General features: G+C 36.4%; 1 pseudogene across 1 annotated transcript in view; it reads right to left on the bottom strand.

The window, feature by feature from the left end:
• The window catches only part of LOC149535782 (uncharacterized), a 44,672-nt pseudogene that overhangs the window by 1,786 nt on the left and 16,663 nt on the right, over positions 1-26,223 (bottom strand). The gene's annotated exons all lie outside the window — the stretch shown is intronic.

Here is a 26,223-nt window from a genome sequence, read left to right as displayed (position 1 = left end):
GAGCTGTAGAGGTGGCTGGAAGATTGGGTTTGTTAGCTGCTTAGGGTTGCAAAATTCAAGCAAGCATTAGTTAGTGTTTGTTCCTTTCATTTTGATGAATCTTTGATGCAATTTCAAGATTTTTAGCTAATGTTTGTTTGTTAACCCATGCTCCTAACAGGTCATATTTTCTAGCACACAAGTAGCTACACCCTTACTGTGGCTCTTTCTAGTTGTTCACTCAACCCATTTCCCCATTCTCTAAATGATCCTAGCCATCATGATATCAAGATTCTCTTCCACATTGACATATGGCTCGAAACTAATAGGAATCCCCCTCAACTTGGTCAAATAGGTATTGGTATACATATTTTGACTATCATCTTCCAACCCTTCAACATTAAGATTAATACCATATGTCTTCACTTGTTCCACCATGATCCTGGTGAAAGAATGATCTCGACTCTCCGGCTCTTTCTTGCAATCTGCCCAATAATCTTCTATAGTGGTGACATGCTTGATCACACTCCCAATTTGTAGCACCTTCTTGCATATCCATTTCGATCAAACATGTGTCTTACAACCTCATATTCTTCCATTGTGTACTTAGTTTTGAATGCCTTGAGCATATTTTTGGCATCGGACTGAGACTCACAATTATAAGCTCCAACCTTCATGGGGAATTCATATGCCTTCTTCTTCAAACTAGCACTCAACACGTTCACCTGGATAGCTTGTCTCATGATCTCTATTAGTACAATCATGTCACTTGGGTATCTAGACAGCTTCAAATGAAATCTGTCGAAAGTTGCAAGATGTAAATATAAAAAGGATGAGAATTGAATAAAGTAGCTATCAAGCTGGCTGATGGCCACCATCTCTTATGGGTTGAACCTTCTCTCCAGGAATCCTAGGAGTCCCCTGCAAATCCTCATTGTAAATGAATCATTAATTCTGACATATCCTACATACCTATTATGTAACTGCAAGCATGGATAAAATTGATAACTTTTCACATCATCAAGAAAATTCTCTATTCTTGGAAGGCTTGGCCACAATTGTAGAGAAGCTAACATATAAATTAGGAAAGAAGACATGTAGAAGGTATTGTAGAACTTTGTGGCACTGAGGGCTCTGGACAAATGCTCACTTACCCAATCACATAATGTATCTAAATAGATGATTTGTACCAAAAAGAAATATTGTTCAACAAAATTGAGTGCTTCTACCTCACCTTTCAATCAATGTAAAAGAACCAGACTATTGACGATCTCTGGCTTGAGATCAGTGCCGAAAAGAGTCTTAGGAACCTTACTTTTAGCTCCCGTGGCTTTTGGAATAAGGACCTCATAATCTCCTTTCACCATAGCATCTTCTTAAAAGAGAACTCAGACATGGCTCCTCCTATTATCAATTCAAAAAACTCTTCTCGCTCTGGAATCCAAAGGCAATTTACTACAATTTTCCTATCAATTGTTATAAAAACTGTATGATCAAGTAGCATGATTTTTTTAGTGTCCAGATTGTAATGATTTATGCATTTGACAATCAGTTTAGGAGCTTGAACTACCACAGGAAATCCAGCTGCCTCCACTAGCCCGCTTCCTCGAAGCTTTTCTATTATAGAGTGAATTGGCTTCGTCCTTAACTTCCTTTGAAAATCTTGCATGGGTAAGAAATAGAGTGAGGTGTCTGTAACATTTTGTAATGTTGACCTAATTCCATTTAGTCCATCGAATCTAGCGAATCTAGTTGTTGTCTTATCTAAGATAGTGATGAATTGAAATCTTAAAATTGAAAGAAGTGCAAAGATTAGAACTTTACAACTGTGAAAACTTTGAAAACACTATTCAATTCAATAGCATAATAGTTCAATAAAGAGAGTAGTAATTTGAAAATCTATTATGTTCATCTCTATATAGAAATCCTAATGCACCTGTTGATCTTCAAGATTTCTGCCACACGAGTGAATTAAAGGATAAATCCATTAGATTAGTAAATGTGGGGGTTTGTAATGGATTTTTCTATGTCTTTTCAATATTTATATTGGCCCAACGATAACTTTCTTTAATTACATACTTACTTTCCTATTTTTCACCAAGGTCCAGAGAATTAAGAACGGAGTACTCCGTGAGGCAAAATCCTCAGCCTAATCCTGCTGAAAATACCTTCCCAAATGTGATTAACTTGCTTCCATTATCATTTTTAAGTATCTTATGATCGATCTATGAGCCCAACATGCTTGCAGAAGTGATTTTTCAATAGATGCAAAAAATCGCTTTCCAGGGTTGACAACCCACTAAGGAGAAAGCAACTTCTATTTTTCTGCCTTTACCTTTATTTTTGCTTTACCCTCTAAGTCAATGTACCTCTAAGCTTCAAAAAATCTTGAAAGGGCTGCGAAAGTGAAAAAGAAACTCACTTACTTGCTTTTCTCTCTCATAAATGCCTTTGTCAGAAAACTAACTTTACAGGTCGAAAGCCCGCCGTGGAGAAGTTACTTCAATGTTTTCTGCTAGCTATGATTCTAAGCACAATGGTGAATCTTGAGGGATTTCCAAGGTGGAATATTTTCATGTAAGGACAATCTATCTATAAGACAACTCATTTCTTCATTGATTTAGCTTGTAAACCTCATTTAATGATCTCTGTGGAAAATTGTCTTCACGGGTCAAAAACCCAATGAGGGGAAGGCAATGTTGTGTTTTTCGCAAACTTCATTTTCTTTATGTGCCAACTATGATAAGTCGTGGACAAGTTCATCCTCAGAAATAACTTTGTGAAAATCACTACACGACCCAAGAATCTCATCAAATTAGGTTCTAAACTACCCACAAACTCATGACAACAAAGAAAACCCACCCGGCCATATGATGCAAGAGAAGAGAAAAGGTGAAAAACCCGATGGAGAAACTTTTCACTTGAGGGGAAAGAACTAAACTTGGACATACCCAGACTAAACTAAGACACAAGACCATTCTGCACTTTAAAAATTTGGTATAGGATGAAAAGTGGGGGAACACTATCATGAAAGAGATTTTATGAAGAGAATCTCGACAAAGGGTGACACTAGTGACAATACGCAGCTGCAGTTAGAACAACACGTAACTGTTATGAAAGAGATTCTATGACACTAAAGGGCAGTGCCCCTGAGTTGTGACAAGATTTAATCCAAGGATACATGAGTGAAAAAGTAGGAAACTAAAGCAAGAAAGAAACTATACAAGAAGCTAGAAGATGCATTACAAAATGGAGCATTAGGAACAAGAGGCACCTATTTGCCAGGTTTTCACCTTCTTAGCAAAACTTCTTCTTTTTTTGCTACTATGATGCCCATTTCCAAGTTTTCACCAATGGCATTTTTTTCTTGTTTTCCAATTTTTTTGTATTTTTTTCCTTTTGATTTTTTTTTTATATTTTGGAATTTTTCAATCTTTAAATTTTTTTTTGGACATTTAGATATATACAGAGGGCTTCTAAGATCATATCAGTTGTAGAATCACTTTAGGTGGAGAGTGTTGATAGGCTCCTTGAACACCTCTCCCTTGGTTATAGAAAGATGGTAAGCACCAGATCTGAATACTGTAGTGACTATGTAAGGACCAAGCTAGTTTGGTTCAAACTTCCCTTTTTGGACCCATGGTTGCTGATTCTTAAGATTTTCTCTCAGGATGAGATTACCCCGTTAAAAGTCACATGGATTAACTTTCTTATTGTAACTTGTGGACATACGCTACTAATAAGCTCATAGATGATCGCATGCCACTTGTCGACATTCATCTAGTAACACTAGCTCTTGAAGTCAAGATATTCTATAATCTTCATTAGTAATGAGGCCTTTCATGGAGATTCTTAGATTAGGAATCTCAACCTCTATTGGAAGCACAACATCCACTCCATAAACCAAAGCAAAGGTCATTGTACCCATTGGATAGCTGATACTTGTTCAATATGCTCATAGAGCTGGATTAATCTGAAGGTGCTAGTCCCTCCCAGATTTACTAACTATGCGATGCAAGATCTTGAGGATTTCCTTGTTGGATGCCTCTGCTTGGCCATTACCCTAGGGGTAATAAATAGAAGAACAATGTTGTGTGATTTTGAATCTTTTACATAGCTCCTTGAGGTATTTTTTTTAAACTATCCTCCATTGTCAGTAATAATGGAGGAAGGTACACCATACTTGCATATGATGTAGTTTGTGATAAACAAAGCTACAGTTTTGCCATTTTCTACTGAGAGAGGTACTGCCTCTACCCACTTCGTGAAGTAGTCTGTAGCAATAATAATGAACTTATGTCCATTAGAAGAAGATGGGTGAATTTGGCCCACAAGATTGAAGGCCCATTGTTGGAATGGCCAAAGTGTAATAGATGGAATTAGCTCCTTGGCTGGAGCGTGAATCAGATTCCCATGGAGCTAGCACTATTTATAGGACTTGGCATACTTGATTGCCTCTTGCTCCATATTTGGCCAATATTAACCAACTCTAATAAGTTTGTGAGCTAGTGTGAAGCCATTTTAGTGAGATTCGCAAATGCCCTTGTGAACATCAATTAATGTGCATTTGGACTCTTCGGGTTCTAGACACCTAAGGAGTGTTCTATCGAGACCTCTCCTAAACAAGTCATCAGCAATAATAAAATATTGTCAAGCATTATAGATAAGGTGATGTTTTTCAGTTTGGGTTAGACCGTCCAGAATGGTTTGGTCATGCAGATATGAGTAGATGTGGTGGTAGTGAGATGAGTCTTATCCTACAATAGAACAGATCATCCTAGAATCAGGGGTATTGTAGGTAGGGTAGAGTAACATTTCCACTAGGAACTCATGTTGAAGATCATTCTTTGGCATCTATAGGAAGGAAGCTAGAGTAGTCATGACATCAGCCACTTTGTTATCTGCTTGAGGAATTTGCTACAAGATGATGTGAGCAAAATATTTCTTCATGTCATCAACCATGCATTTGTAAGGGATTAATTTATCATCCTTTCTCTGATACACATCATACACTTGATTGATTATAAGCTGAGCATCCCCAAATATGTTCAATTGATCCACTCTCCATTTAGATACAATCTTCATGCTATTAATTAGAGCCTTGTATTATGTAATTTTGTTTGTACAAGGAAATAGAATCGTTTACACCTTGGGGAGAAAATACCTTTATGGTGTTATGAAGAGTAACCTGGCACCGGATCCCTACTGTATGAAGGACCCATCAAACAACAATAGCCATGTTTGGTGTGTGAGTATCAAAATTGACTCGTCAAGAAAATTGATGTTCATCGGGAGAAGACTTTGCATAGGTGTATATGTTAGTTGATCTGTAATAACTTGTCCCTTGATAGCCTTTCATTCGACATACTGAATGTTAAACTCACTAAGTATCATGACCCACTTAGCCAATCTTCCTGTTAGAGCTGCCTTGCTAAGCAAGTACTTTAGTGGATCAATTTTAGCCACTAGTCACGTAGTGTGAGCAAGCATGTAGTGTCTCAGCTTTTGGGAAGCAAAGACAACTCCCAAGCAAGCTTTCTCAACGACATTGTAATTTATTTCATAAGAGATCAATGTGTGAATAAAATAGTAAATAGCTCTTTCCTTGTTATTATTATCCTCTTGAGCTAATAAGATGCCTAGAGATGTTTTAGTTGCTAAGATGTACCAAATTAGAGGCTTCCCATAGATAGGAGGCATTGAGATTGGTAGATTAGCAAGATATTGTTTTATCTATGTCAATCTTTGCTCACAATCCTGACTCCAATTATATTTTACACTTTTATGTAAAGTCCAACTGTGACATGAACTTGCAAATAGATTGGAGTCTTCCTTGTAAACCTCTCATCTGGCTGATATTACGGGGTGGAGGCATATCCATGATTGCTTAAACTTTCTTTGGATCCACCTCAATTCCTTTTGTAGACACAATGTAACCTAGTAGTTTTCCTAATGTGATGCCAAATGTGCATTTCTTAGGATTAAGCCTAAGACTGAATTTTTCCATGCGATCTAGGATAGGTCCCAAATCTTGCAGATGAGTATTGCATTCGCTCTTGACCAAGGTATCATCCACATAGTCCTTCATGGTCTTATGCATCATATCATGGAAAATTTTAGTGATTGCTCTCTGATAGGTAGCACCAGCATTTTTCAAGCCAAATGGCATTACGTTCCTCATGCACATGTAAAAGCAATCTTTTCCTGATCTTCTAGTGCAATTTTGATTTGATTATAACCAAAAAAATTGTCCATAAGTGAGTACATCTCATATCTTGCTATCATATCCACTATCATATCAATGTTGAGAAGTGAAAAATCATACTTAGGACATGCTAAGTTAAGATCATAGAAGTCAGTACAAACTCTGATAGACTTTTCATGCTTGAAGACTAGAACAATGTAGGATATTCATTCAGTGTAATCAATAGCACGGATGAAACCAGCTTTCAAAAACTTCTCTAGTTCAACTTTTATGAGCAATGCAACATGAGGATGCATTTTCTAAATTTTTTGTTTAACTGGTTTAATGCCTAGTGCAATGGAAAAATGATGCATAATAAGATCAGGATCTAGTCCTTGCATGTCAGAATATGTCCACAAAAAGTGTATCTTCTTCTCTTAGAAGAAGGTAATGAATTTCTTATTTTCTTCTGGAGATATTGACTATGCCAAATGTATCATGTGAGGATGCTCTTCTATGCCCAAGTTGATCAGTTGTGTTAGCTCTATCAACACTAATGATTTCTCCTAAAAATGACTAGGAAGTGCATCAAATATCTCATCTATAGGCACCTCAGAGAGGTTTTCACCCTTGGATACATCTTTTATTTTTACTTTTTTAGGTTACGAAACTACCATAATGTGGTTTTCACCATCAGACCTTCTATTTTTTTCTTTTTGGTTGTATGATTGAGATATTTGACGTCAACTTCAGTCATGTTCATGCTTTCTTTGCTGGTGGAAGATGTTACTGGTTCAACAACGTTCAAGTAGCAGGCAAGAGCATAGTCATTCTAGAATGTGAGGACTTCACTAGATGTATTAGAATTCCAGTCTCTAAGCTCAGGATATGTGAGTGAAAGAATAGTGGTGTGTTTGATTGTGTTCATAGTATAATTATTAAATGCTTGGACCAGCAATTTGAGACCTAGAGAAGCTTCATCCATAGGTGTGTTTGAATGCCCTTAAGCACTAACGTCATCGATCAAAGACTTGAGGACACTAGTTGGATCGAGCCCATCTGACCTAACCCTAGATGCTTCACCTACTTTGAGCTAGTTTTCATAGACATAAACTTGGTCAATGTCTTTATCTATAGTTGCTTCTAAAAGGGAGTCAAATTCATATTCCTTAGAGTCAGTGCTACATGGTGAAAGGCAGTAGAATTTCCCAACAATGATAGGGACATACTCTCCTTCATCATCTAGATTTTTACATAGGTACTGAAAATGTAATGCCTGACTAGACACTCCCTGTTCTGAATAGGCACAGTGTGAATCAGTATTGTCCTCAAAAGAATCACTAGTACCATCTATAGTGTTGACATGTGGCACAAAGTCATATAGATCAGCAAAGAATTTAGAAACATTGTGAGGAATAGGATAACGATAAGGATACTAATTGTCAGTATTATCTTCTTGAGTATCAAACTCAGCTTGTGACTCATTTTTAGATGAACCCTCAGGCTCTGGTATGAAATTGTTAATCCCTAAATGGAAGGGAACCTTCTTAAAGCCTAGACTAGATGTATCTTTGTTTCTTCAAGCTATTGCTTTGATAGGATCAACTAGACCATTGTTATTACATCCAATAGGACTAGTTCGCTTATAGCCAAAGTGCTTCATGAGTCTAAGACCAGGGCCGTACTTCTTAGGAGTGATCTCACGAGCTTGTTCTGCAAGGTCAACTGGAGTCTCCTCTTTGTAAAGCCACATAGCAATGGCTCTATTTTCACTTTCATCCTCTAAGGGTGCTATAGCCTTGACAAAAGTACCATTATACTTGCTTTGAGGTGTCAACACAAATGGCTTCTTTTCCTTAAATGGTCTCCCATAATCATGGGGAGACTCAGGAAGAGGTGTTAATGATAGCATTGGTTCGATTTGGTATTCACCCATGCTAGTTTCTTTCAGCTTGAATGACTGCTCAATCTATTTTAGCTTGTTATCATGATAATAAGTAGATTCCCTATTAGCGGTTACAAAATTCTTAGCAGCTTTCAGCATATTGTAAGTATAGCTAGTACTTGCAAGAATAGTGACTTCAAAGCCATGAAATGTGAATTTTATGCATTGATGGTATGTGGATGGCACAATGCACATCTCATGTATCTATGGCCTTCCTAGCAGAATATTGTAAGCCAAGTGAATGTCGAGGACCTAACAAGTGACATCTATTTCTATAGGACTGACATAAAGGGGCAACACCACAAGACCTAGAGACTTTTTCTTGACTTTGTCATATGCTTTGATAGTGATCTTGCGACAAGGATCAATAGAGTCCTCAAAATAATCTAATTATCTAAGCAGAGTAGTGGAGACAATGTTCAGCCCAGCTCCATTATCAATGAGTACCCAATGGATATGTGTCTGATGTATCATGACCTCAATGTCTAGAGGTTGATTGTGTGGGTGACTCAATGTATTATCATCCTCCTTAGAGAAGGACATAAAGTAAGGTGAGGTCAGATGACCTACCATAGATTGAAATTTTTTAAGATCAAGATCTTGAGGAACATTTGCCTCGGTGAGGGCTTTTTCAAGAATCTACCTATGGGCAAGCAAGATTTTAAGCACCTTAAAGATTGTGATTTGAGCATTAGTTTTTTTTAATTGATCAAGAACACTGTAGCTAGTGGCTGTTGAATTTGGTATGAGTTTTGCATCTCTACCAGATGGACCAGCAAGGGTTCTATCTTTATGTTATTCAAGATCAGAAGTACAAGGCGCAGGGCCTTTGAGTACCAACTTGGTACAAGAAGGTTTAACAGTGTTGGCATAGTATTGCGAAGATTTGTTGTTAGTTACATGGGAAGTAGAGCCCCTCAAGACAAATGGTGTCTTGGGTTTATTGTTATCTTGCTTGCCCTGGATGGTAATAATGTCATAGTACTCAAAATCCACAGGTTTAACCATGTTAATCACATTGTTGTCGTTAGAGTATGTATAGTTGACCTTGTTGTTAGGTTTTGGTTTTGAGCTCTCTCATTTTTCCTAAGATAGGAAGGACTCCTTGAAAGCCTTTTAATTCAATTTCTTGTTATGTTCGTCTACCACAATGTCACCATCATTGATCATGTCTTGGACTTTGTGATGCAGGTTTATGCAGTTGCTAGTTTTGTGCCCCTTATTTTGGTGGTACTCGTAGAATACAATTTTGTTCCACCATGGTGGGCATGGTTGCAAATCATAAGGGTGAGAGTTGTCTAATGGTGAAATGAGCTTGTTTTGTAGAAAGGTCTTGTAAACCAAATCCAAAGGTTCACCTAGAGGTGTATGTTCTCACTTAGGGTGTGTAGCCCATGAGTTTCTCAGTCTATTTCCAGATGTCTTGTTGTCAAGAGGAGGTTTCTCAACATTCTTGGTTGCGTTGAGACTTTTCATGAGATTAAATGTTTCCTTAGTATGCTTAGGAGTGACCTTGTCAACAACCCCATCATGTACAATTTCTCAATTCTTATTGATGTACTTGGGTTTGTGCTTGTTAGAGATGGATCCTTGTTTTGTGTCCTTCTGAAGGGTAAGTTCACCCTTCTTGACTATGAATTTCTCTATGCAAATAGCTTATGTGACCATGTCCTCGAAGGTGCGTGGACCTTGAAGTTGGACTCTATACCCAAAATTGGGGAGGAGACTATCAGTAAAGATGTCAAGCTTTTCCATTTTAGGAATCTTGTGTGAATATTTAGTGTAAAGTTGTCTCCACCTTTGAAGAAATGTGAGGAAATGTTCCCCAACCTTCTGCTTAAGATTACAGAAATCTTAAATGTTAACAGGGTGTTGAATGTTATGAGAATACTGCTGGACAAACAAGTTGGCAATTTCATCAAAGGTTTTGATACCAAGAGGCAAGTGTGAAAACCACTCCATAGCCTAGCCACGTAGACTTCTTAGGAATAAATGCATGGGATATGTCTGATTGTGAATAAATTCCGTAGAGAAGGCACCGAATTCTCGCAAATGATCTTGGGGATTAGTAGTTCCAAATTATTTATCATACTTAGGTGACTCTACTTCTCTTGGAAAAGGAAGCATGTCTATGCTCTTGTCAAATGGAAATAGACAAAAAGCGTCTAAGGTGTATGTTTTCGTGGGTTTATCTTTATCATGCATCATCTTAGCTAGTTGGTCTTGCATGATTTTTAGTTATTTTTGGAGTTTGGAAGTCTTAGTTTCCTCTTTAGGCATGATGATAGTTTCCACATTGAAATGATGGGGTAGCTTAGCACCCTCTTGGGAAAGTTTGAGAAAATATTTTTCTTTCTCTTCGTTGAGTATGATTTCCATGACCTTTTGAAATTTTTTGTCTTTACAACACTTTGCTAAGTGTTTAGGAAGTATTTCCACCTCTTCCTGCTCATCATCAGTGTAATGGTATTTTTCTTTGTCATTCCTAGATTGGTCTTGGTTTCTACTGTGGTTACTGTGTTTAGATGCATAATCAACCATTGTAGGAATGTGTTCAATTTTAGTATGTTGTGATTGGAAAGGTTCTTTGAAAAAGAATTTAGATGTGTTGTTTGGAGATGTAGGACCTTGCTAGTTTTAGGATCCTCTTGATACAAGGGGTTCTTGGTTTGTTGTAAGTTTATGGAGAATTCTCTCTAGACTTGAGATGATCTAACAGGTGAAGGAAATCATGAAGATTCTTCATTGGATGAACTAGACATAGACCGTGTATAAATGGAAGATGGCCTTTGTCATGATTATGACCCCTAGCTCGACCTTGCCTAAGTCTAAGGGGATAAAACATGTTTTTGTTGGCATTATATTGTATTTGTCAGTAGTGACAACACTTACTCAATTTTGAATGATTACCAAGTTCATCACTCAGTCTACAGTGTATATCGAGCATTCAGTGGTTACCTTGTAGGTTGATCACTTAAGTAGTTCATACCAAGCATTCTTGAAGCTACCAAGTGTGCAGTCAAGCAGTTCATACTGAGCATTCATGAAGCTATCGAGTGGGTGTGAAGCCCAGCAATATCTTCTGAGCATACAGTGTTCACCGACCTTCATAGTGTTTACTGAGTGATGGAAGTTTAATGTTTACCAAGTAATGAAATTGTAGTGTTTATCGAGTGAAAGCAAGGTAAACGAAGGATTCAATTTTTACCGAGTGATACTATATCTACCAAGTCTCCAATGGTTACCGAGTTCCAAGCTATGTTGTGTGATTAGTATGGATTGAGCTTTCACTTCTACTGAGTGCATGACGATGCTGAGTAATGTAGTGGATGTCGAGTATCAGAAGGTTACCAAGTTAGCTTGAAGAACCTGAGTTTTATACTGTTTGGCCGACTCAGTAATATTTTGTTCACTTCTGTTTTGGTTGACCTTGCAATTGTAATTATTGGAATGGTATATATGTAATATATTATATCATTTACAATTTATGTATGATGTATCAAGATAGACATTTAATTCTTTGAGAAGAAGGAAAGTGAATCAGCAGAAGAGCAGAGTATTCAGCAAGGTCTACAAGGAGCAGTAAAGATTCATCAATCACAAGAGGTAATTTGTACTTCAAGGATCTAATTAGCAATCAAGTTGTAAGTAGATCCATTGTTTCATCCTAATAAGTGAATAAATTTTGTAAATCTTTTAATAGGGTAGACTTAACAGTCTTTTTATAAATTCCCTAATAGAGTGCATACTTCAGTGTATGTTTGTAAATCCTTTAACAAGGTGGACCTAGCAGTCCTTTGTGCTCCTAACAGAGTAGATCACTAGAAGTGGTCAATGTAAGCCTTAATAGGCCAACTTCATACTACAGTAATAAATTTTTGTGGGTATCATCCCCACCCCAGTTTTACTTTCTATTTGGAAGGTTTCTGGGTTACCAAATCACTATGTACATGTGCTATGAATGATTGATCTCTCATATATGCAGTAGATTAGATGAATGAATGGTGAATAGTATATATGGTTAAAGTGTTGAATTGTTTAAAATTTTGAAGTTACTAATTCACTCCTCCCCTCTCAATAACCTATCATATCTTAAATATCAACAATTGGTATCAGAGCTTTTGTGGTTCTCAGAATAAAGTTTGACAGCTTGAGCAAAGATCAAGGACAATGGAGATATTCAGACTTGATAAATCTATTGAAAATGAAAAGCTAGATCTGGAAATGGCCATGGCTCAACTCAAAGAAGCAAAGGAGCATCTTTCTCAATCCCTGAAGAGAAAGAAGGAACTTGCAAGACAAATGAATGACCATCAGTATGTTGAAGAAAAGATTGAAGACCTTTTACCATCAAGCAGTTCAGATGAAGCTAATGAGGCAATCAAGGAACTCCTAGCAAAAAATGGCTCTCTGTAGGAAGAAGTAAGAAAGCTTAAAAGAGAACAAGAAATCCAATCAATCAGGCTATGTTAAGTTTTGGAACAGAGAAACAAGGCAACAGAAGACTTAGAGACAATAAATAATCAATCCAATCAGCATGAAGATCTTGTGGATCAACTATCTAATGCAAATGAAGAAATTATGAATCTGAGATCTAAAAATGGAAGCCTGAGGAATGATTTAATCATTGAAAGACAAATCAATGAACGCTTACCAAGTGACTTAAGATCTGAAAAACAAATCAATGAGAGAATGATGAAATCTCAAGTAGATATGACTCAATTAAATCAACAAAGTGAGCAAAATCTTCATAGACAAAAAGGTAAAGTTGGACTTGGTTATAAGGAAGAAGGTGAAACCTCCAAACAAGGTGCCCAAAGGAATCAAATACCTACTTGCAATCACTATGGTAAGTTAGGTCACATATCAAACAAGTGTTGGAGCAATGGAAAAGGTAAATTCAATGGAAAATGCTACAATTGTAGTCAGAATGGTCATAAAGCTAATGAGTGTAAGGAGAAACCAAAATTTGAAGGAAATTGTCACAAATGCAAGAACCATGGTCACAAGGCACTCCAATGCAAATCCAAATCATTCAATCCAACTGAACAACTTGTTAAAGTAATATTTGGATGGGACTACAATACTTGGTGAAGATGTCATTATTGTGGAGAACATGGACATATTGGTATAAATCATGCAAGACATTGCCTAAGGAAGGACACTACTGTAAGGTGCTTTACATGTACAAAACTTGGTCATATAGCTAAAAACTACATGAACATAGGAAGAGCTGAAGATGAAAAGAAAGCTAAAGCTGAAAACATTCGAAAGTAGATGAGGCAACAATGGATTCTTAAATCTACCAAGAAAAATAGTTCAAATGATGGCAATATCACTCAAGAAGTGGGTGACTCCACCATTTCCAATTAGATTCATAAAGGAGGATATGGAACTGCATCTTCAAGTGATATCTCAAGTAGTTCCAAAATGAAAGAAAGCAAAAGATCCAATTAGTATTTTAGATACAAAGGGTCACAAGAAATTAGGTCATACCGAGCAAGGTTAGTCACAGACTCAACTAAGCTAGGTCGGGAGCAATAAAAGTTTTATTCGATCACCGAGTTGTAAGCTTCTACTGAGCAAGTGAAGAACTTGAATTTGAAAAAGAAGAGAAACCGCCAAAGAAGAAAGGGAAGGTGATTATCACCAAACCTAAGAAGAAGCCTACTGCAGTATTCTCTAGAAGAACCAGACAAGGCAAGCAAGAAACTGTACTTGTCAGGCCTCCACTCACATTTGAGGAAAGGTTAAAACAATTGGAAGAGGGAGCTGGCACCACAAATTTCAAAGCATTGAAATTTGAAACAAGGATTGATGCAGAGAAAACGCAGATTGAGGAATTGGTACTCAATAAGATGGGAAAATGGAAATACTCCCCAGACCAACTTGCCTCTCAAATCTCCAAAGAGCTGTTGGAGAGATTGCAACCAAGATGGGAGTCGGCCACTCAAACAGTCAAGGACATATATGAGCAATCCCTGAAGAATATTCTACCAAGTCTTACTGAAGTAGAAATAAAGGCAGCAATGAAGAACAATGAAGGAAAAATGATGATTCGATTTCACACATGTTTGATTTTAATCAAGGACATTGAACATGTTGTAAGAGATGCAACAAATATGTGGAAGAACATCTATCATCTGCAAAAGCCCAGTGATGATCCTATTGAAATCAAGGATGATGGTAGCAATGACAATGATGATTTTGATAGCACTCCATCCATCATAGTTACTCTAGGAGAGATGCATGCACTAATGGAAGAAAAAGAGGAAGAAGACGAGGAAAAAGCACTTGAGGAAGAAAAAGATGAAGAAGATCTAGTAAAAATTGCATCAGAAGTTATTGCATCCCTTCCTCACTCTCCACCAAAGATTGTTACATCTACTTTGGAGATAGATTCTGCAAGTGAGATTGTGAGCACAATAGTCACATCAATTGCTCAATTCTCACTAGCCACCTCTCAGCTCCAATTATCTAAAATAGATGTGCCAAGCACTTCATCTATCGAGTTGTCTGTCACCTCTTTAGCCATCAAGTTAGTCTCCTTAGCTCCTTCATCAATAATGAGTGTACCAGTAAGTTCTACAATTTTTTTTTCATCATTTCCACTAAGTTCTATAGTTTTGTTTTCACCAGCAATATCTATATCCTCAACAACTCCAATCAGTTTAGATATTTCTATGGATACTCTACCAAGTGTGATACCATTTTTGGGAAGTGTTTCAATTTTGTATCCGGTTAGCACTTCTATTGGCATTCAATCCTTGAGTCATATCCCAGTTTTCACTGCTAGCCCTTCTATCTCCACTATTGTGTCTATTCCTAAGGTCAAACCAGTAATCACAAAAGTCAAAAAAAAGCATCCATTAAAACTTTTGATCACTGGAAAGGAAATTGGAAAAGACATTAACTTAGACATAGAAATAGTGATTCAAAGATTGACTATGACAATGCTACCATTGAAGAGATGAGGTTAGCCAGTCAACTCATAGAGATGAAAGCTACGCAGAAACAGTTAAGATCATAAAGGGATAAGGAATACAAAATAATTGAGAATTCCAAGGATATAATTACAGATGCTATAGGTGTTGAAGTAGATTTTACTCATCACATTTTGATTCAGTTAGAAGAGGCAGTACAGAAATTTAATGAAGATTCTTCCAGACAAGAGAAACTAATTGAAAAAGCTAAAAGAAAATTTGATAATAAGATGCTAGAGCATATTGCTCAAAAGATAGCAATCAAGCAAGTTGAATTGTCAACATTTTTGGGTAATTTTGAAAATTCTTTTAATAATGCAGCATCACTTTTTGCCAAACGTTATGATGTTTCTAGTTTTACTAAAGAAATAAAGGATAAGATAAATAAGATTGACATTGATATGCAATCAAGCGCATCCAAGTTAAAGGTTGACTCCTCCACAACCTCCCATCACACCAAAATCAAATATTTGGCAGATGAACAGGCAAACCAATTGAGAGAGGAAGCAAGGATCCAGTCTACACTCATAGACATCCAGAACATGATCCTTCCTATCATGGACACAATGTAGAAACATATTTCTCATTGCAAAACATTGGTCCAAGATGAAAACTTCTCAGTGGCTGATCACATGATCCAATTATCAGTAGAAGTTCAAATTGCTCTCTCCAACTGTCAAATTTTGTAGCAGAATTGGGATAATATTTTTGTCACCATCCTTAAGGTACATCAAGAATTTCTATCTCACTTTGGTGTAGTCATATAAATTGTATATATGTAGTCCTTTGGCATTATTGTCAAAAAGGGGGAGAGATTCAAAATAATAAATGAGGAGAGTTATCACTATAAGTGAAAGGAGTTAGCACTCATTAGAGTTAGCATGTGTACATAAGTATCTTTGTATATACATTATAAGTCATCAAGAAGGTAAAAATAAATGTATATGCAATAGTTCTACAAAGATCAATTTTTAAAAACCAAAATTCATTGAGTCAGGTTATGTACATATGTTTTGGCTTATAAGTGTTTTGTCACTAATACCAAAGGGGGAGATTGTTGGCATTATATTGTATTTGTCATTAGTGACATCACTTACTCAATTTTGAATGATTACCAAGTTCATCACTCAGTCTACAGTGTATACCGAGCATTCAGTGGTTACCTTGTAGGTTGATCACTTATGTAGTTCATACCGAGCATTTCTGAAGCTACCAAGTGAGTGTGCAGTCAAGCAGTTCATACCGAGCATTCATGAAGCTACCGAGTGGGTGTGCAACCCAGCAGTATCTACCAAGCATATAGTGTTCACTGAGCTTCATAGTGTTTACCAAGTGATGGAAGTCCAATGTTTACCGAGTCATGAAATTGTAGTGTTTACCGAGTGAAAGCAAGGTAAACGAAAGATTCAATTTTTACCGAGTGATACTATATCTACCGAGTCTCCAATGGTTCCCGAGTTCCAAGCTACATTGTGTGATTAGTATGGACCAGGCCTTCACTTCTACCAAATGCATGATGATGCCGAGTAATGCAATGGATGCTGAGTATCAAAAGGTTACCAAGTCAGCTTAAAGAACCCGATTTTTCTACTATTTGGCTGACTCAGTAATATTTTGTTCACTTGTGTTTTGGCCGACCTTGCAATTGTAATTATTGGAATGGTATATATGTAATATATTATATCATTTAAAATGTATGTATGATGTATCATGATAGACATGTAATGCTTTGAGAAAAAGGAAAGCGAATCAGCAGAAGAGCAGAGTATTTAGCAAGGTCTAGAAGGAGCAGTAAAGATTCATCAGTCATAAGAGGTGATCTGTACTTCAAGGATCTAATTAGAAATCAAGTTGTAAGTAGATCCATTGTTTCATCCTAACAGGTGAATCAATTTTGTAAATCCTTTAATAGGGTAGACTTAATAGTCTTTGTATAAATCTCCTAACAAAGTGCATACTTCAGTGTATGTTTGTAAATCCTCTAACAAGGTGGACCTAGCAATCCTTTGTGCTCCTAATAGGGCAGATCACAAAAAGTGGTCAATGTAAGCCTTAACAGGCCAACTTCATACTGCAGTAATGAAGTTTTGTGGGTATCATCCCCACCCTAGTTTTACTTTCTATTTGGAAGGTTTCTGGGTTACCAAATCATTGTGTACATGTCTTATGAATGCTTGATCTCTCATATATGCAGTAGATTAGATGAATGAATGGTGAATAGTATATATGGTTAAAGTGTTGAATTGTTTAAAGTTTTGAAGTTACTGATTCACCCCTCCCCTCTCAGTAACCTATCATATCTTGAATATTTCTAATAGTTTTCCACTTCTTGTTGTGATATTCATAGACAAGGACAAGAAGCAAAGACCAAGACAAGGATCACACTAAAATGTAGTATCAAAAAGCAAGAGAAGAGTGTTGTATACTAAGGTACAAGTAGTCTATGTGAAGCCTAGAACAATCAAAGATTATGACTATCATGACACATAGTATAACAAACACTAGAGGACAAGAGCAAGACAATTGAGAGACAAGACTAGTTAAAGTATAGATCACGAGTCATCAGCTAAGCAAGATGCCACTGTTTAGGACTATTTACAAACAGAGAAGAGGTAAACTAATGCATGAGACAAACTAGACATAGAGCATAGATAGCTCCAATAGACTAACTTGATAGTTTTGACTCAAGATCCCACACGAAGATTCCCAAGTATTTGTACAAGAGAGAACACAGGACCAAGAAAAGATTCAAAACAACAACTCAAACTCACATTAGGAGTTGCACAAAACCATGCAAATACATGCTAGGATTTGCAAGCAAAATAGAATCTAGACAGTAGGACAAGACTGCAAGATCTCATGCAAAGATTTGCATAAGCTTGTGCAAAAATCTAGACAAGATCGTGCAAAGAAATGACAATCCAAAAGGTACTCACACAAAATTTTGAAGACTGTGCATGAAAATGGAGACCAGACTGACAACTGAAAACTTGGATTTTGAATAGACTTTGAAAATTTTAGACTATTCTAGATAGATTGTTGGTTTGTTTGACAGATTTTAGATAGATTGCAAGGTTTACTTTCAAATTGTTTAAATAGTATTTGGTTTGAAACAAGATAGAGTGTTTTCAACAAGACACGGGAAGCAAGTAGTAGTTGAATACAATCCAACTAAAGACAAAGCAACTCAGAGGGACAAGGAAGTCTTGACTTTTAATTTTTTTAGATAGGTTTGGACATGTTTAAGACTCAATAAAAAACATGCTTTATCCTTATAAACCAAAAAATGGTAGAGAAGGAAAATTCTTTGTCCCACAACTTATGCACATGCATGCACCTCACACAGTCGTGTCACCCCCTAGAGGGCACCCATGTTTTTGGTGTATTCAAAGGGCTAAATAACATATACATAGAATGAACACCCTTTTGGCATGGGTCAAGCATGTATACCACCTTCCAATGCCCAGTAGCATGCCTATGGTGAGTTCTATAGGAGAGATTCTTCCCCCTCCTTGCACAAAGATTATGCCCCCTTACGAAGGTGAACTAGGTAGCCTCTAACTAAAATTTTTTACTTGGATTTCATTCAAATTAATTCCCAATGGCTCTAAAAGTGGAGTTGAAACCAACAGCCCACACCAGCATCTAAAAGTACATACACTTGCTTAGCAAGACTAGGGCTAGCACCGGACAGTGCAATAGATAGAGCCTCCCCTTGATATGCAATATCAAGAATGAAGGAGAGGAAATAAATATGGCTTTCGAGTCTTTCTCTCTACAAAGATTATTTTTTATAGTGAGTTAGAATCTCCGGAAAAAGGAGTGTGCTCACTTGGGTCATTCTCAAAGGTTGGAACACTCTGGCAAGCCCTCTAAAGGATTGACTCAGACTAGTGGTTTGGATCTAAGGGTCAAAGTTTCTAATTTCCCTCAAGGGGAAAGAGCATACTCATGTACCTCATTTCCTCACCCAAACATGCAAGACATGTCAATCACCAAGTTAGCTTAATCGATCCCACCTTGGCCTATTCCAAGACTTTGATCCCCTAAAAGGAAATCAACATCTCTTCATTAAAGGCTTTGTTAGGAGAACCACTAACTTGCTTGCCTCCCTTAGATGCCATCTTTCAGAGGCTTCTCGATTTTTGATTCACCCTTGGTCATGACCTCCAAGTGGTGAAGAGTATACTCCCCTATTCCCCTGTCTTGCATTCTACAAAGTTCACAAGCCCTAATTAGACTATGTTTGAAAAGAAAGAAAAAGACACAATGTTTTGTGTAGGTTTTAAATTGGTCTTCGACAATTGTATCTTTGACAATGTCCTACAAAAACATAGTCAATTCATGTTTGGAAAGTTTGTGTAAAAGGAATCTTCGTCAAAATGTCTCGTAGATAATTATTATGCTGCAAAAAATTAGAAAACTAAAATAAAGATGCTTCACAGACCATGCATTAATGAAATGACATGATAAATAGCATTGAAATTTTTCATTTTAAATATGTTGTTGCAAGATCTTGCGCAAACTATTACGCAGATCTGCACAAACTCTTACACAGACTCGTGTGATAAAATGAGGTGTCGCACGAGAAATCATGCAATGGGTCACTTTTTCATAGGAGAAAGTGTAGAGAAGCAAGAAAAATTCTCAAATCCTTGTGTGAAAATGAGATTTTCTGTGCGAAAATCTAGAAGTCTATACATATAGCTACAACAGTATGACAAAAATAACAGAAAATATGATAAATGAGGCCAAAAAACTTGTTTTTGTTAGCCCCGCGATGGGCACTAGAAATGTATATGCAAAATGTGACCTTTGATTCTCACACACACTTCAACATGGTCATTATATGTGGAGTCATACTAGAATAAACATGGATTGATTTGTCCATGAGGCCCAACAATGTGACCTATTGCCTTTTAACTAGAAGGATTATGCCTATATGCTCTCAGACCAAGAAGCAGGCAACCAAACCTTTCTAGAATGAAGGATTTTTATGCAAGTATATACTTATGCAATTAATCTAGGTGATATATAGTTTACTTTAATAAGAAGTAAAGGAAGTTAAACTAAATGGATACATATTTAATCTAAAATGATATCAAATGCTAAGCCAAAGCTAAAACATAAATGAGTAATCACTTTGACAACAATTCAATACAATTCAAATTCCAACCCCTGTAATGAGGGATTAGGAGTCCCTTAAATAGAATCCAAGAATTGATCAATGGTCAAGATCAATTTGGATGGACAGTCAAGATTAGAAATGATATTCAGTTAGAATGGAAAGTTTCCTTATGAAAAGGAATTTAACTGATTTCTTTTTGAGTAGAATAAGGAATTAACTAATTAGTTTTCTTTCCTGATTTCAATCAACTAGGAGTTTCCATTTATGAACTGAAGAGAGAATATTGAAGAAGATATTTGATTTAATGAAATTAAATATGACCTCATAATTGAGTATTCTAAATTGAATAATCAAATTCAACAATTAGAATAAGAATATTTAATTAAATCAAATACGCTTAATTCCTCATGTATATTAGCCAAAAGGGGTTGAATTTAATTTAATTAAATTACTAGGACTTATAATTAAATTAATTCATTTAAAAGGTTAATTTAGCCAATTTAATGAATATTCAGGAATTAGTTAAAGTAAATGATTAATACATATTAATGATCTTCTGCATTTGACACTTAGGTCAACTAGAGATTATCAGAATCAGAATTTCCTAGTGACTAGGACATTAGGGTTAATCAAATAGACCAAAATTGGTTAACATGGAAATGAGCCAATTTTAGGGTATTACACTACCTGCCAGAGTCAGTACGCAAATAGTATGGTGAGATATAGGATGTACCAACTAGTCTAGCATTATTTTAATGGTCCAGAGTAGAGGTTTGAGAGTGGGGAGCACTTATCAGGACCCAGGTGGCTTATGCACAACAAGACGAGTTATAGCTAAGGATATGGGGAGTACTAGCAGATGTAATGGATGCAAGCACAACAACAACATATGATAGATGGTTTGCACAACATCGTTTAAGGCCATTAATAGATTTGATAGTACTAGTACCATGAGCGAGGTCTCAGGCAAAGAAGGATGAGGAGGAGGAGGAGGAGGATGGGGGAGAGGATGAGGAGGGAGGAGATGATGGTGATGATAAGGAGGGGGGAGATGAGGACGATGATTAGGAGGAGCGAGATGGGGATGGAGAGGATGCTATGGATGATGCAGGGGATGATGATGAGGATGTTGAGGGAGAGGATGAGGGAGATGATGATTAGGTGGGTGGAGACAATGGGGGTGGGGATGGTGTTGGAGATGGTGACAGGGGACAGGATGGGGATAACTATTGGGAGGCTGGGGATGATGGTGGTGAGGAAGATGATGAGGATGAAATAGGTGTCAATGTAGCTATGATGGATGTGGAGGGGGATCCAATGGATTACACGAGGAGGACATTAGTCCCAGCACAAGCTGGGCCTAGCCAGTTAAAGCTGATGGAGGTGATCAGAGGTCTGTAGAGTCAGTTAGACTAGGTTGTAGCAAAAAGGGATGTAGTGATAGGAGAGAGGGATGCAGTGACAACAGAGAGAGATCAAACTATGGTAGAGAGAGATGTCACAATGTGTAGGGTAGAGAGCGCAGTTAAGGAGTCCTATGAGTTCATTAGCAACATCAGAGATGCCAACTTCTGAGAGATGGCTATGATGATGACCAGGGCACACATGGAGACACAGTACTGGAGGGATTAGTATGAGAGGGTAGTGCCACTAGGGAAAAGAGTAGAGAGCTTCCATGCATCAAGATCTCACTCACATCAAACATAGAGGACACAAAGCAATGCAAGGGTGATGGGACTGATGATACCACCACAAATAGCAGAGGGATCATCCTCGAGTCTAGATAGAGGTTGTAAGGCTAGGGACAACATAGGGTGACACTAAAATGCTCATATACGGAGGGGATTCTCTATTTTTCTTTTTGGTTTTCTATTATGTTCTTTCATGGTTCATGCCTACGAGTAATTAGTATTCATGTAAAACATGATCACATACTCTAATACTTTTTGAGACACTTATGAGATGCAACTATGTTATGATGACTATATAAGATGGTTTATGCATATAAACATATGTTTTATATGGATGCATTTATGCTTTTTTATGTGGGCTTTTATATGATGACATCATGTGTTGGTTTATCACGTGTTATGCTTAGAAAATGACATCATTATGTTTGCCACATGTTTTTTTCATGATTGAATGCCTAATGAAATGTAAATGATATGAAATGTAAAATGATATGAAATGAATGCAAATGAAATGTAAAATGATATGGAATGAATCCAAATGAAATGTGAAAATAATACAAATGCCATGTTTATGCAAAGATGTATTGCTTTGGATTGTTTTAGACTTTTGACATATGCAAGAATGTAGGACAGTAATGCTTTTGATGTATTAGAGTACGAGACCAAGGCGGTAGATGAAGAAGACACATAAGATAGAGGAGATGAGATGAGGAATGGTTTATATGATGGGATGAATTTTGCTTTTGTAAAGTGCACTATATGTCAAATGGAGCCTTATTTTGATATGGCAAATGGAATCCAACGCATCATGGCATGAAGGGTTAGAGCGCAAAATGCAAACCTTTAGCATAAACAAGCATAATGCAGACAAAAAAAACCTTGTCCTTCCTAAGGCATATATACATGCCCCAGACTCTCAAAGATACATTGTAACAGATAGAAAATAAAAAATGAACATGAACCATCCCAACTGCTCTCATAGATCAATTTATATCATTGAGTAGCATAGGAACATGATTGAAGAAAGAACAAAGAAAAAATAAATCACTCACTAAACAATGTGAGCCAACAATTACTATTGTCCATTATTGATTGATTTTTAGTGTTTTAAGTCTTTAGATAGTGTTTGACAGGTTGATCATGTGATAGGTTTGATTGTTGATTTAGTTGATAGGTTAATAGTGAGATATTGGATTAATTGTTCGTGCACATTGCTCAGATAGGTGTGATTATCATGGAAGTGTGGTGCTTTGAGTTTCAATCTACGAAAGTGCAAGTGTTTATGCAAAATAGATGGTGATGTACAAGGTTTATTACAAATTTTTGATCGGTTTTGTGATTTTTAGGGTTTTTGAGGATATTTAATGTTTTAATGTGACTGGTTTCTTTAGGACCTTTTATAATTTTTAGTGTTCAATTCAGGACATTTTATGATTTTTAGTGATTTGTTCAAGATATTTTATGATTTTTATGGATTTTTTTAGAATATTTTATGATTTTTAATGATTATTTCAAGACATTTTATAATTTTTAGTAATTTTTTCAAGACATTATATAATTTTTAATGATTATTTCAGGACATTTTATGTTTTTTAGTGATTATTTCTGTTAACATTAAATCAAGTTTGTTATTAGTGAGAACACTTATTCATATTCTGTATGGTTACCGAGCTCATTGAATAGTCTACAATGATTTCCATTTAATTCAATAGCCACCAAGCTTTACAGTTCCTATTGAGCATCCCAATGGTTACTAAGTGAATTCAGTTGGTGAGAAGTGCAACAGTTCAAACCGAGCAGAATTAGGCAGTGTGAAGTCCAGCAATTCAACCCGAGCAATTTGCCAAGCTTCATAGTTCAAACTAAGCTAGTAGTTCATGTGAAGTGAAGTTAGTGTTAATCAAGCTATGTGATGATTAGTGTTTATCGAGTGAATTCATGGTAAATGAATAATTCAATTTCTAACAAGTTACACAATATCTACTGAGTCACCAATGCAGACCAAGTTTGAGACTACTCTGAGATGATTAGTATGGACTGAGCTTTAACTTCTACCAAATACATGATGATGTTGAGTAGTGACAGTGGATGTCATGTATCAAAAATTCACCAAGTAAATCTTTAGAACCCAAGTGTCTTCATTTGAGCCGACTTTGTAATATCGGTGTTAACTTGTATATTGGCTGACTTTGTAATTTTTTTAATTGGATTGGTGTGTGTGTGTGTGTGTGTGTGTGTGTGTGTGTGTGTGTGTGTGTGTGTGTGTGTGTGTCATATCCAAGATTTATATGCATGAATATATGAAAGTGTGCATGAGAAAAAGGAAGAAGGCATGCGAATGTGAATCAGCAGCAAAGTATATTGTAAGGCCATATCAACAAAGGAGCAGTAGAGTCATATCCATCACATAAAGGTCATCCGTACTTCAAAGAATCTCTATAATAAAATCAAATTGTAAGTCAGAGATCCACTATTTCATTCTAATAGGTGAACTAGTCCAAATCCTCTAACAAGGTAGACTTAATAGTCTTTTGTAAAATCTCTTTACCGAGTGCATACTTTATTGTAAGTTTGTAAATCCTCTAACAAGGTGGACCTAGTAGTCCTAATTACTCCTAATAGGGTAGATCATCAAAAGTGATCATTGTAAGCCTTAATAGGCCAACTTTAAGTTGCAGTATTGAAGTTTTGTGGGTATCATCCCCACCCCAATTTTACTTTCTATTTGGAAGATTTATGGGTCACCAAATTATTGTGTTCAAGTACCATGAATGTTTTATGTTTTCAATTTCCTATGCATGTAGTTAGATCTAATTTAATGAATTAAATGGTTATTGGATTATTGCAATTAAGATTTGAATTTGGTAAATTTTTTGAGGTTACTAATTCACCCGTCCCCTTTAAATAACATAGCATAGTCTTGAATATTTTCAACAATTGGTATCAGAGCTTTGTGGTTATCAAGATAAAGCTTGACAGCTTGAGCAAAGATCAAGGAAAATGGAGATATTCAGACTTGATAAGGCAATTGACAATGAAATGTTAGATCTAGAAATGACCATTACACAACTCAAGAAAGCTAAGGAGAAACTTTCCTAATCCCTAAAAAGAAGGAAGGAACTTGCAAATCAAATGAATGATCATCAGTACATTGAAGAAAAAATTGAAGACCTTTTCCCTTCAAGCAGTTCAGATGAAGAAAATGATGTAAGAAAAGAATTCTTAGAGAAGAATGGTTCCCTAAAAGAAGAAATAAGAAAACTCAAAAGAGAACAAGAAATGCAGTCAATAAAGCTATGTGAAATATTGGAAGAAAGGAACAAGATGAAAGAAGAAATGGATGGAAGAAACATTAAGATCTAGAGCCAATCCCTTCAGCATGCAGATCTTATAGATCAAATCTTCGATGCAAGTGAAGAAATCATGAGCCAAAGATAGATCAATGAAAGATTAAGAAATGATCTAAATTCAAAAAGACAAATCAATGAAAGAATAAGGAGTTGAGATCTAAAAAGAAAATCAATGAAAGATTAAAAAATGACCTAAACACTAAAAAGAAAATCAATTGGAGAATGATAAAATCCCAAGTAGATATGAATCAATTGAATTAACTGAATGAGAAAAATCTTTATAGGGAAAAAAGGTAAAGCAAGAATTGGATACAAAGAAGAAGGTGAATCCTCCAAACAAGGTGCTCAAAAGAATCAAAGACCTACTTGCAATCACTATGGTAAGATTGGTCATACATCAAATAAATGTTGGAGTAATGGTAAAGAAAAATTCAATGGTAAATGTAACAATTGCAATCAGCATGGTCACAAGGCTAATGAATGTAAAGAGAAATCAAAATTTGAAGGCAAGTGTCACAAATGCAAAGAACAAGGTCACAAGGCATCAGACTATAGAACCAAGTCATTCAATCTAGAAAAGCAAATTGTGAAAGCAATATTTGGTTGGGACTATAACACTCGGTGTAGATATCATTACTATGGAGAGTATGGACACATTGGTATGAACTATGTTAAACATCACACAAGGAAGAGAGCTACTACCATAAGATGTTTCACTTGTACAGAACTTGGCCATCTAGCCAAGAATTGCATGAGTACAAGAAGAATTGAAGATGAAAAGAAAGCAAAGGAAGACAACATCAAAAAGCAAATGAGTCAGTAATAGATTCCTAAATCTAGTGAGGAAGCTAGTCCAAGAAATGATGGTCATGTCACTCAAGAAGTGGGTGACTCCACCATTTCCAACTAAGTTCTTAAATAAGAACTAGAACTGCGTTGTCATGATCACATCCAAACAGTTCC

This window comes from Cupressus sempervirens, chromosome 10 (genome assembly GCF_028749045.1).
Source record: "Cupressus sempervirens isolate cs-2001-9-10 chromosome 10, ASM2874904v1, whole genome shotgun sequence".
Taxonomy (NCBI): domain Eukaryota; kingdom Viridiplantae; phylum Streptophyta; class Pinopsida; order Cupressales; family Cupressaceae; genus Cupressus; species Cupressus sempervirens.
The sequence above is the reverse complement of the archived record's forward strand: the minus strand, read 5'-3'. Positions and strand labels throughout refer to the sequence as shown.